At 42.1% G+C, this 13686-nt stretch overlaps 1 pseudogene; it reads right to left on the reverse strand.

The window, feature by feature from the left end:
* Positions 1 to 129: 129 nt before the first annotated feature.
* LOC132242539 (ferritin light chain-like) lies at positions 130 to 10003 on the reverse strand (annotated as a pseudogene).
* Positions 10004 to 13686: the final 3683 nt, after the last annotated feature.

Below are 13686 nucleotides of genomic sequence, written 5' to 3' on the forward strand. Positions count from 1 at the left end.
CTCTCTCCCCCTCTCCATTCCTCTCTGAAATTGATAAAAAATAAAATAAAATAGATGTTAATATAACCCTATTAAATACCTAATGAATTTAATTCTATACTGGCTGTTGTACCTGGTGAGTTTAAGAAATTAGATATTTCCCCTTTGAGAACCTGTAATAAAGAAAATAGACAAAGCTGGTAAAGGTTTTAATGCTCAACCAGGCGTACAATCTTTAGGGACAGTAGCCAATTATAAACAGGCTGGAATGACCCAGAGCAGTTGTATAATGGTAGGCTTTGGCTGATGGGCTCTGGTAGAGCCCTCTCTGTCCACATACTACCCCTCAATTTCTAGGTCAAAAGCAATGGAATCACCCTTCCTATGTTTTATATAAATAATTGATTTTTAGAGAATGAGGAAGGGAGAGCGAGAGAGAGAAAACCATCGATGTGTGAGCAAAACATCATCCAGCTGCCTCCTGCATACCCCCAACCAGAGATTGAGCCCACAACTAGGGCATGTGCCTTGACTGGGAATCTAACTGGCAACCTTCTGGTGCCACACTGGCCAGGGCTGTTTCCATATTTTCTAGTTTGATTTGTTTGTTTAGAGTTACCACTTCAAAACTTCCCTTAATGCATATCTTCACCCGATCTAACTTGGACAAAAACACCCAGGGAGAAGGAGGCCCAGAATCCTGGGCTAAGCAGTGCATGGTGAAAGACGGGAGAGGACTGTGGGCTCTCTTTGGACCTCCCTGTTTCTTGAGCAGTTTCCTATTCTTGTAAATGTTGTGTAGCTCAGGCTTTTATATTGGCACAGCTGCAAAACCAGGCTCTCCTCTATCTGACATATTACTCAGACTCCTTGGTTGCATGTTACTGAAATTTCTAACGTGTTTAAGCAAAATGGGGAATTTATTATGAGGATACGGGGATGCCTTATGAGTGGGGTTGGGACCTATAGAACATCTGGAGTCTAGGACTCAGATCACCATTGGGACGCTCCTGGATTCTCATTTCTTCGTTCAGTACATCAGTTTCATTGTCCCCTCCTACTGCTGTGTTGATTTTTCCACTTCTTTATCAATTTGTTAGTGCCTTCTGAGTTTACATCTTCAGTTTCAGCCCCTCCCCCCTTCAAGAAACTGCTTTATCTCAGATTCAAAATACCAGGAAGGATTCTGATTAGCCCAGTCTGGACAAGGTGCTCTATTCTGAACCAGTCATCTGTGGCCAGGAGTGGGTCACATTGCACCAACAGAAAATCCAATTGCAAACCTGTGAAAGAGTTGGGGGTGGGCGATGCTACTGGGAAGACAATAAAAAAGGTGTCCAATACAGCTGCACAGATACAGAGTAAGGGAGGATCTGGGCTCTTCTCTGCCTGTTCAGAGGGAAAACTACTGAACAGACTCTTCTCCGCCATTTCCCTGTTCAGAGGGAAAACTACTTCCCAAGCTGATGAAGAATTAAGTTCTGAGTTGCATCCCAAGGACCACTGAACCATTCTGCGTTGGTGTGGGCATTTCTCTGTTTCTCTCTAAAGATGCTGAAGAGGTCTCTATCCTCGACTGGTGATTCCAGTCGACAGTGCTTTCATCTATGCCATCTGGGTCTTTGTTTTTGCAAGCAGGTGTTCTTGTGTGATATTTTTGTGGCTCATGTGGGGCTTTGGCGGTAAAAACAAAACAAAACAAAACAAATTCTAGATCTTCCTTCCCTAGGGGCAGCTGAGGGCACAATTCCCAGCTATTTCTCTATAAATCCATCAAAAGCAGTGCCAACTTTGAGAGCCTGTAAGATTCCCTTTCTCCCCTGGCAGGTGAGAGCCCTGGCTCAGGTGTTTCTCTTTGGCATTTGGAGGCGCTCCTGTTTCCAGTGTTGTTCTCAGCACCAGATACGAAGTGCTATCCTGAGAATTTTAAGACCAGGTGGTTTGGTCCCTAAATGGTCCTAAACTCTTTTTTAACTTGGGCCTGTAAAAAAAGAAGTGTCACATCCTTTGTTTTGCTGTGGTGATACCTACTTGCCCCATGTCTCCCCACCGGGTTTATTAAGTTCGGATGAGTTCTGTGACCTGGACTAGAGTGGTTCATTGGTTTTTGAGCAAGAAAGCTGATTTTTCTATTAACTTGGCAGATTTGCCATTCTCTATCTGACACTTGGATAGACTTCTCTTGGGAACACTCCAAAATTTCCTCCATTGTATAATGTACTGTGTGGAGATCAGTAAGGACTGTTTATTTTGGAGAAAGTAAAAATAAGACTCTTGTGAATACTTCCAAATATAAGCATATATTCTTTTGGTAATTAGCTTCATTGTTCTCTGTCAGTTTTTTTGACAGTATTTACACTAAATTAGAAATAGTAATAATGGGACATCCTAGTTCAGTCCTACAATAAAAATATTTGCTTTCAGTGACAGAAAGTATTTTAGAAGTGTTCATTAAAACAATTTAGATAACTGTGTATCCATTATTAATAACCCAAAGGCAGGGAATTACATATTACGTGACTCATGTAACCAATAAGGAAGCTGCCATTTCCATAATTATAAAGAATTCATATCACATCCATTTTACTATTCTATATCACTTGACCCATTTATGGCTCATTTTGAAAGAGTAAGATTTAAAAAATTCATAACATTTTTTAAATGAAAAATCTGCCAAGAACTACCTCCCTTCCACAGCTAGCAGTGGGTGCTCTCCATGTAAGAGGCCGGGCCGTTGGGTCCCACACCCCTCTCCTCTAACCACACTCTCAGGGGAAGTTCCGGACGCCCTGGGTCACGCTGACCCTGTTCCTCAGGATAGAGCCTGAGCAGAGGACGCACGCCCCCCTCTGGGAAGCCTTCTGAGGGGCCAGTTGTGAGGAGGATAGTTGGAGTGCGAGGGAGCGATGTAGGTTGCCCACCTTCTGGAACAAATTAAAGCCATGGGGTGAAGGGCAGCCACAGAGTCCGCTGCGCTCTGTTCAGTGGCTTAAGTCAGTTTCTCCATTTGGAGAAAACACTGAGCAAATACTCAGCAGGCCTGGCTGAGTCATCAGCCCATAAGTTGATCCCAAATGTCGGTTACTGGTAGCTGCTGCTGCTGCTTCTTTTATTCTTACCACCCTCTCTAGACCCATGGTCGGCAAACTGAGGCTTGAGAGCCACATGCGGCTCTTTGGCCCCTTGAGTGTGGCTCTTCCTAAGCCTTAGGAGTACCCTAATTAAGTTAATAACAATGTACCTACCTATATAGTTTAAGTTTAAAAAATTTGGCTCTCCAAAGAAATTTCAATCGTTGTACTGTTGATATTGGGCTCTGTTGACTAATGAGTTTGCCGACCACTGGTCTAGACTAATTGTGGGGTAGGGGGAAGAGGTAGTGGGGTGCAGGCTGGGAGGAAGGAGGGCATAATTGAAAGTCTGGTAGAAGGGGCATGTTTATCTTCTAGGTTTTCTTTCTGACACTGAAGAGAGAACCAAGCCTAGTGAATAATTCTTGGCCTGGTATTCCTTTCCCTCACCTCCACCCCAATCTGAAAAGTTATTGAACTTGGAGCATCTTGTAATTAGGGTCAAGGAGATCCCCAGATTTTGGTCACACCTGAGGACCTGGGGCAGCATTGTTTTTAATATGTAGTAAAATTAGTACCTAGAGACTCTAACTCCTCTCGCACGTGATCCAATTGCATCACCCTCCCTCTCTGTGGACGGGCCTGTGCACAACAGTTGCTGAAGTGATTTTGATGAGATGTGACATTTGAGGACCGTGGCCACCGACCAAAGAATCTGAGCTATATTAGCCAACATTTTACGGGCTACAAAATATACGCTGGCCAACATTTATTGCTGGTACTGACAGCTCGAACCAAGTTTCCTAAGCCTACAGAGCAGACCTCTCACTGCTGCTAATTTTACTATCAACAAATAAAGGGAAATAGGAAACAATATGGAACAGCTGAACGAGAGTGTTTTTGGAGGGTGTTACACACTCAGGTAATCTGTAGGAAGGGTGACTTTTTTCCCAAAAGCTAAAAAAAGGACTCAATTTGCACAGAAATAAAATGGAAAAAAATATAATGAAGAAAGAGTTATAAGCAGAGATTCTGCACTGGCCTCTCAGGGCAGCAGTGATTACATATTAAGGCAGCCACAAGGGAAATGTTAAAAGCTCTATAGGGACATTTACAATATGATGGATAGAACTTTAATATTAATATAAGATTCATCATTGTAATGTAAGTCATAGATCTAAATTGCCTTTCATCCATTGAATCAGTCCTTCCTAGCCTATTATACAAGTAGCACATGCTTTAAACAGTGTCATATAACAGGACTGAAGTCTTCCTTTATCTGTAGTTTCTGAAGTCCTGTTCACAGAAATAGTGACCTGCTGAGTCATTCATCTTTTACTGTGTTATCTAGACCATCTGCATTTCCCCCTTTTTATTAATATTTAGTACACCCTAAAAGATACATACATTGTATATTTTTCACAAATAGAAAAATATATTATTTCACATACATGCAGTGCGTTTAAAGGGAAGGGTTGATTATTAATCTACTTGTTGATTATTATACAAAGAGGAAGAGTGTTTGGTAGTTGCCTAGTGCATCATCACTGACCCTGGGCGTGTGTATTGTTCAGTCATCTCACTCTGGGTTTTCCAGTCTTGTTATACTGACATAAAAAAAATGTTGGCATGGCCTTGCTAGAATTCATCCTGTAAGACAATGACAACCTTTTGGAATGAGAATGATTGTAGTGTTGATGGCAATAATAATAAACGCTAAGACTTGTCTGCTGCTTTTTCCAACAGGGATTTGAACATTCATTGGTGGAGCGTACAATCACCTATTCTTATCTTAGTCCAAGATACACATGAAAATAAATCCATGAGTATAGATCACAAATAAAGTGTGAATACGGACAAGTCAGACCCTCAAGTTCTATAAAGAAAAGGGTGCTTTCCAGAGTATGGCAGCAGAGAGAATGAAGATGGCGGCATAGGCAAACACCTGTACTCATTGCCTCTCACAATCACATCAAAATTACAACTAAAATACAGAACAGCCATCATCCAGAACCGCTGGAATGCTGGCTGAATGGAAGTCCTACAACTAGAGAAGTAAAGAAGAAAGCACGCTGAGACTGGTAGGAGGTGTGGAGCACTGAATGGGCTGGTCTGGCACCCACATGGGCCACTTTTTTAATTGGGAGGGAGATTGCCTCTGTGGAGGGCACCTGGAGGAGCAAGGGGTTCCAGCCTCACACCAGCCCCTCAACTCAGGGTTTCAGAGCTGGGAAAAGAAGTCCCTACAGGCAATAAGAACTACGGGCTGTAAAAACCAGTGCAGATTGGGGTTCAGTGACACAGAGACAGCTGGTGACCCAGCTGCTCCTCTTAAAATGTTGGCACCACAAACTGAACTTACAAGCTCCCGCTACCTCTGAGCTCTAATGCCAGGGCAAGGCTCTGGGGGATCTAGACACATACGAAGAGAAACTGGACTCTCTGTCATCGGGGCAGGAACTCGGGGGCGGCTTTCTTCCAGAGGAGGTGCTTGCAGCGGTCCTTGTTCCAGTGCTGGGACCTCCCCAGTTGCAGGGGAGCCATTTCTGTTTGCTCCACCTGGTGATTCCCTGAGACCTTGCCCGACCCAATTTACTACCCACCCAAGCTGTGTGCAGCAGCTTTTGCATATGAATGGCCTGTCCTTTCTCAGGTTAAAACCATAAAACAAGTTGAAGCTGGGTCAGGAAGCTCCAAACCTATCAAGAAAAGGCCCAAGAATCAGCACCAGCACCAGCCTGCCTTGCTTCACAGCTGGGCCTTGTCTGGGCACTTCCAAGCCTGACACAAAGAGGAGGAATCTGCAGATCTCTCTGTAGCTCCTGCTGGGTGGCCCCAGGCAGTGGCTGACTTTGCACTTCCTTGGAGAACCAAGAGCCAGTGTACCCAGTGGTCAGTATCAGACCATACCAGATTATAACTTTACACATCCATAAGTGACACATTCAAGGGGCAGATTCAGTGAGCACCAAAGCTCCACTGAAGCAAGTCCTGCTCCATAAGGGTGTCTCTTGCACAGCAGCTCTCCTACTGTAGTCACAGCTGGTCCTCACAGCCAATTGGCCTGGAGGTCAATTCCTCCCAATGACACCAACAGTAATCAAGGCTCAACTACAACAAGACTGTGCACACAGCCCACAAAGGGGTGTACCTAGAGCAGTGGTTCTCAACCTTGGCTGCACATTAGAATCACCTGGGAATCTTTTTAAAATCCTGATTTCTGGGCCTCATCCTCCGGAAATTCTGTTTCTTTGTTATGGGGTGGGGCCACAACATTAGTAACAAAGAAACAGAATTTCTGGAGGATGAGGTCCAGAAATCAGGATTTTAAAAAGATTCCCAGGTGATTCTAATGTGCAGCTAAGGTTGAGAACCACTGACCTAGAGTGTTCACCTCAGGTGATTGAGAAGGTTGAGCCACTACACAAGGACACCTACAACACAAGGCCACTCTATCAACGCAAGGAGACTTAGCAGCTCTACCCAATATATAGTCACAAACACAGGGAAGCCGCCAAAATGTGGAGACAAAAGAACATGTCACAAATGAAAGAAATGGAAGAAAGAAAACTACTAGATATAGAGTTCAAAACCACAGTTATAAGGTTACTTAAGAATATTCTAGAAACCTCCAAGGGACTTAGTGAAACTTTCAAGGATCTTAGTGAAAATGCCCCCCCCCAAAAAAAGGAAAAGGACCTGTCCGAAATTAAGCATACACTAACTGAAATAAAGAATAATACACAGGGATTCAACAGTAGATTAGAGGATCCCAAGAATCAAATCAATGATTTGAAACATGAGGAAACAAAAAACACCCAATCAGAAGAGCAAAAATAAAAAAGAATCCAAAAATATGAGAGTGTAAGGAATCTCTGGGACAATTTCAAGTGTATCAACATTTGCATTATGGAGGTGCCAGAAGAAGAGAGAAAGCAAGATATTGAAAATGTATTTGAAGAAATAATGACAGAAAACTTCACCTACCTGGTGAAAGAAATAGACTTACAAGTCCAGGAAGCATAGAGGACCCCAAACAAGAGGAACCCAAAGAGGACCACACCAAGACACATCAAAATTCAAATGCCAAGGGCTAAAGACAAAGAGAGAATCTTAAAAGCATCAAGAGAAAAGCAGTTATCTATAAGGAAGCACCCATACGACTGTCAGCTGATTTCTCAACAGAATCTATGCAGGCAAGAAGGGAGTGGCAAGAAATATTCAAAGTGATGAATAGCAAGGACCTACAACCAAGATTACTCTACTCAGCAAAGCTATTATTTAGAATTAGAGGTCAAAGAGCTTCGCATACAAGAAAAAGCTAAAGGAGTTCATCACGACCAAACCAGTATTACATGAAATGCTGAAGGGTATTCTTTAAGAAGAGGAAGAAGAAGAAAAATAAAAATATAAAAAATATGAACAATAAAGTGGCAACAAATACATATCTATCAACAATTGAATCTAAAAATCATCTCATGTAATTGGTTGGCATAACTTTTGAGGGTGTAAAGTTTCTAAAATGTCCTGCTATAAAGAAAACTGCTTAAGGTTGTAGGATCCAACATTTCCTAAACTTTCTTTTGATTGTAGGGTCCTTTCTTTTTTTTTCTTAAATAAGATCTATGAACACATTGGAGAATGCTGGCCAAAGAGAGAAGTCTTCATGAACTTGGCCTCTTCTATTTTCAGGCTTTGATTTTCATTGGAAACTTTTCAATGAACCCCAATCTATTCCTTAAGTCCTGGCTCAGGTGTCAGCTTCCTCTGTGGAGATTTCTCCTCTTGTGCGAGAATAGATATGTAATTGTTTCCTTTTGCTTCCTACCCCCATCACATTTGTGTGTGTGTGTGTGTGTGTGTGTGTGTGTGTGTGTGAGCCCTATGTTAATGTTTAGATCATGAGCTAATTTACTTATATTGTATTTCCCCCTTCTAATCATAGTTTCCTTTATTTTAAGGAGTGTGTTTTTCTTCTTAGTATTCTACAGAGTGCCTGGCTCATTGTAAGAGGTCAATAAGTATCTGCTGAAGGAATGAATGAGTAAGCAGAGCCTGGGAACTTAAGAAGAAAGATTATCTTTCTGATGTGTTGATATATGATTAATGAATGAACTCTTTTGAGTTAAGTACTTTTTTTCCATTATAGTGAGTAATTTCCATCCAGTTGATTGGATTGAGATAGACTCTGATGTGAAATGGTTAATCATTTAGTCTACAAAAAATACAAGATTGACTGTGGTTCAGTCTGTTTTCCCCTTTGTATAGACATGAGCGGTATAGATGAGAAATTCTAGCACCCAGTTCTAACAGAGACTTAAAAAATTTATACTCACAATCAGTCCATAACTCAGAATTTTCCCTTTTTTTAACTGCTATGGGGGAAAATAGAATTTATAGATCTTTTAAAAACCTAGCATTATTGATTTAAAGGATTACAGATTTTACTATATTATGCTTATAGCCTTTTTATTTATACTACTTAAAACATTATTTCTGTTATATTCTAGGTTTCAGGCTTACAATTTGTGTTGTGGTTTAGGTATGTTTTCCTCATTTTTCTTCCTTCCTTCTCTCCTTCCTTCCTTCCTTCCTTCCTTCTTTCCTTCCTTCCTTCCTTCCTTTCTTCTTTCCTTCCTTTCTTTATAAAATATTTTAAAAGATGTTCTAGAATAAAGATAATACCCCTCTCTGGCTCTACCCCATTCCAGTTCTATGCCCACAGAGTGACCAATGCTAACACTTTGGTGTGTCACTTCATGTATTCGTTGGCATAAATTTGAGGGGCATAAATGTGAGGACCCAGACCAGGATGGAAGCTAGAAGGCTATGTTTACCACATTGTTTTATACATGTCCCTATTCTCTCTCTTTTTAAAAATTTAAGTATAGTTGATATACACTATTATGTTAGTTTCAGGTGTACAACATAGTGATTTGCCATATATAGTCCTTATGATATGATTACCATAATAAGTCTAGTAACCATCTGTTACAATACAAAGTTATTGCCCAGCCAGGTGTAGCTCAGCAGTAGAGCATTGACTTAGGAACCAAGAGGTCACCAGTTTGATTCCCGGTCAGGCATATGCCCAGGTTTTGGGCTTGATCCCCAGTGGGGGGCGTGCAGGAGGCAGCCAATCAATGATTCTCTCTCATCATTGATGTTTCTATCTCTCTCTCCCTCTCCCTTCCTCTCTGAAATCAATAAAAAATATATTAAAAAGTTATTATGATAATATTAACTATTTTCTCCTATTGTCTTTTTTTTTCTGCAAAAAGCTTTATTGTTTCATTTGGTCCAATGCATGGGAGAGGGCTTCAGGGTGGTTAAAACAATGGCTAGTAGTTTTGCGAAGAGGCTCAGGTAAAAGCCAGACACCAGGGGATGCAGGGGGGCCTCTCAAAGGCCTCTGGGCTCCAAAGGCTCCTAGTTGTGCTTGGGGTGAGCCTTTCGAAGAGATACTTGCCCAGCCCAGCCTGGGGGCCGGCAGCTTGCAGCGGTGAGTCAGGTGTTGCCCATCTTCTTCATGAGTTTCACCTGCTCATTTAGGAAGTGGTTCTCCAGGAAGTCACAGAGAGGAGGGTCTGCGCAGGTAGAACCCAGGGCCTGCAGCTCCACAAGGGCCTGGTTCAGGTTCCTCTCCCAGGCCAGGGCGGCCTCCATGGCATCCTGAGTTTTGCCCACTCGTCCTGGGGAGGCTCCAGCACATCCTGGAAGAGAACGCGGCCACAGCGCTTGTTTTGCAACTTTAAGAGACACTCAGCACGCTTGTGCTTCTTCTCCGCCAACTCTCGGAAGAGGTGGCCCATGTCCTCGAGAGCCACATCATCCCCGTGGAAATAGAAGTCCCGAGAGAGGTAAATATGGGAGGCCTGCAGATGCAGGTTGGCCAGGCGGTTGACTGCAGCCTCCACCTCGGTGGAATGATTTTGACGAATTTGGGAGCTCATGGTTGTTCAGCAATAAGTAGTTCAGGTAGAAAAAAACCGGTGTTGGCTGGTTCTGGAGGTGGTTCTGAAGGTGGTGACTGGATAGACTAAGGAGAGTGGCCAGAGGCTGGAAGAAGGGGTGTCCCTGGGTCTGTTCCATCCAAACACTGTTGAAGCAAGAGACAGATCTGGGACCACCGAAGGCACTCTCTCCTATTGTCTTTTGAAGATGATTCACAAAGCCCCAACCTGGTAAGGACATTAAGAGAGGGGAATTAACATGCCCATGAAACTTAATTATGTTTCTATCATAGAGACTAGGCTGGCAAACTAGCTAGGGTTAAGTCAGCTCATTCTGCAGTGTTGTCAGAACATGAAAATGGGGCAGCACACCTGATTGGAAGAGGAGGAGGAAAAAAGGAATTAAACCAGAAAGGTTGTTGGATTGGGGTCAGGAATACACACTATCTACCTGCCCCCCCATCCTTTCTTTCTTTCTTTCTTTCTTTCTTTCTTTCTTTCTTTCTTTCTTTCTTTCTTTCTTTCTTTCTTTCTTTCTTTCTTTCTTTCTTTCTTTATAGCTAAGTGACACTCATGGGTACTCCTGGTGTCATGGGGAAGGCCTGAAGCAAAAGGGATGAGAGTAGTTGGGGAGGAGAGAATGGAGAGGAAGAGAGTCAGAGGAGGGGGAGAGTGAGACTAACTTTATGATGTAGTGGGGTAAGCACTTGGTTCGGAAAGCAGATTTCTAACAGTATTTAGAAAGCACTCAATTCAGAAAATTCTAGTTTTCAGCTTCTGTGTAATCTTGGGCAATTATTTTGCTTATTGTTTCTTCATGTGAAAGTTTATGGGTTGCCAGATGATCTCTAAGGACTCTAAAAGTCACTGTTGGTGATGTGAGATAAAGAATTTGAGAGAGCTGGAGGAAAGAAGGAGATATGTATGTATATGATCGGTGAAGGTCATTCAACTCAGGTGCCCCTGAACTTGTCTGCTCAGGAGCAATATCTAGTTCCTCAAATATGGGGGACAATTGACTAGATCTAGAAGTTTCTGTTCATTAGCTGTGGTGGAGATGAGAATCTGGCTAATAGAGAAAGGGGCTGTTTTATATTTGACCCCGGCCAGGAAGCCAAAAGATGGTGGGCCAGAGATAGAGTCCTGATTAACCAGGTAAATCTTGCGCCTGCAGGTTCATCCCAGGAAACCAAATGGAGCAATGGTGACTAGATCCTCCACCTTCCCTCTGTGGATGGGGTTATTTTGAAGGGCACAAGCTCCTTGGCTAAGTACCAAAGGTTCCTGAGAGTCTAGTGGGACTTAGACTCCAGACCGTTTGAAGGCCAACATAGAATGAGTTCCACATTCATATGCAACTGCTCCGATGTCTCAATTCCAAAGGTGCTTTAGAAACAGAGCTCAGACTTGGACTCTTGACCATTAGAGTTCTTCCTGTAGTGCATTTCAGGGTAAGCTTGGGGACGATCTGCCGTGGAATGTTAGGACAGAAGAATACATTTCCAGGGCTGTAAGCTCTTAGTTGATTCCCCAGAAAGCAGCCCTGTGAGGCCATTCTTACTTTTACATATGGCATATCTGAAAAAGGGATTATTCAGCAATTGCAACATTTTTTGTTTTATGTGCCTCTGAAGGCAAGAAATGTTTTCTCCTCCATCAAGTCTTAGAAAATATTTATGCTGGCATCTTCCCATTTTTCTTTCCACATGGAAACTCTATATGTTTAAGACTACTTGTGAAATCATTCCTAGGTATGCACATTATATGGAGATTTTAGAAAAACTTTTAAGGAAAATGAATATAAGATCCTATTTCTTTTATGTACCAGACATTACAAGCCATTCTTTTGTTGAGCTTTTCTGGATTAGCAAGATGTAATAAAATGACGTCTAGTCTCACCCTGTGGCAGGTATGTGTTATCTAGTGGAACAGTATATTGAAAACAGCATGAAGATAAGAAAAAAAAAATGAGAATTTGAAAAAATGTCCTTATATTCACAAGGCTATCACCCGGTTAAATAAAGCGCCAGGAATAATTTTGGGTTAGGTATGTTCTTCAATTATGCATTTGATTTTGGTAATAAAAGACGCATGCTTTTCAATAACATTTGGAATTTAAATATACTGTTCCTTTTTCCCAGCCTTCAGGAGAGCACTTACCAATGTAAAAGTTACCTCTAACCCATTCTTGTCCATTAAAAATTAAATGCTTTTACAGTAAATTATTAAAAGTGCTAGGTTGGCTGCAAATCATCAAAGGTACCATAAACCATTATGCAGGCAAGCAAGTGAGAAGTCTGATTAAATCTAAGGGATCAGAAGGCATATGCATCCCTAGATATCCATCGCAAATTCCAAACTACAAAAGAAACCATAAAATGCTACATTAAATTACTTAAAAAAACTCTACCAGGATTTTCAAAATTCAACAGTGTCTTGCCTTTTCAATTAAGTATGAACTAAGAACCTTCTACTGAAAAGCAGAGATACACCACTATTTACTGGTTATTTCCACTTTCTTTAAACATGCAGCAAAATTAGTCTCATTTTTCCAACTGATATCACTCTTTTAAAAAATTTTTTTTTTAGTGATTTCAGAGAGGAAGGGAGAAGTGAGAGATATAGAAACATCAGTGGTGAGAGAGAATCATTGATCGGCTGTCTCCTGCACACCCCACACTGGAGATCAAGCCCTCACACTGGGGATCAAGCCCCCGCATTGGGAATCAAACCCACAACCTGGGCATGTGCCCTGACCAGGAATTGAACCGTGACCTCCTGGTTCATAGGTTGATGCTCAACCACTGAGCCAGGCTGGCCAGGCCTGATCTTCTTAACAGAATTGAGACATTCTGACAGTTTGTCAAAAAGCTAGTTATTACGTCCTGTTTTCCCCACGAAGGGCCTTTGCTGTCTTTTGATTACATTGAAAAGACACTATGGGCCCTGAATGTTTGAAGTAGTTAAATAAAAGATGTTTAAAGAAAAAAAGGTAACTCATGGTTTTGGCTTAAATGAGATAATACATATACCAACTGTAAAATGCATAGCTACTCATGGGTGCATTAAATGGTCTATTGAAACAGCTCCTTGACAAATAAAAAGATGTAGGAAAAAGAAAAAATATAAACAGGGAAGGAACATTTGGTCAAATTGTGATAATTGCGCAGAGGAGGAACAGCAGCCAAAACAAGCGTTTACAGTTGAGTTTTAGAGCAGGGCCTGCTCCCAAGCCTCCCACCCCTTGTTCCTATCTGCCAGGTGACCTGAGAGAAACAGCTCTGCAGCTTTGCTGGGATTGGTTCAGGTGGCTAATACATCTGGGTGAATAAGTGAAAAGCAGACAGTTGAGGGCCAAACAAATGTCAAGTGATTTCATCTGTCAGTGCTTCTAAGATGGTACTGTACATCAGAATCACCTGCAAGACATGTTAAAACACAGATGGGGGGTGTGACCCCTTTCTGCTTTAGTAGGTCTGGGGCGGGGCCCAAGAACTCATGTCTAATCATCTGGTAGGTGATGCCAATGCTGCCAGTCCAGGGACCTGCCTTTGAGAAGCACTGGTTTAGGAGGTCTGATTATCACCACCACCCTGTGAGATAGGTGCTGTTAGCCCCATTTTATAGGCGAGAAAACAGATGGGGGTGAGTTTGGGAAACGTGTTAGAGTAAGGTTTGAATTC

The sequence above is a fragment of the Myotis daubentonii genome, chromosome 10, assembly GCF_963259705.1.
Source record: "Myotis daubentonii chromosome 10, mMyoDau2.1, whole genome shotgun sequence".
NCBI lineage: Eukaryota > Metazoa > Chordata > Mammalia > Chiroptera > Vespertilionidae > Myotis > Myotis daubentonii.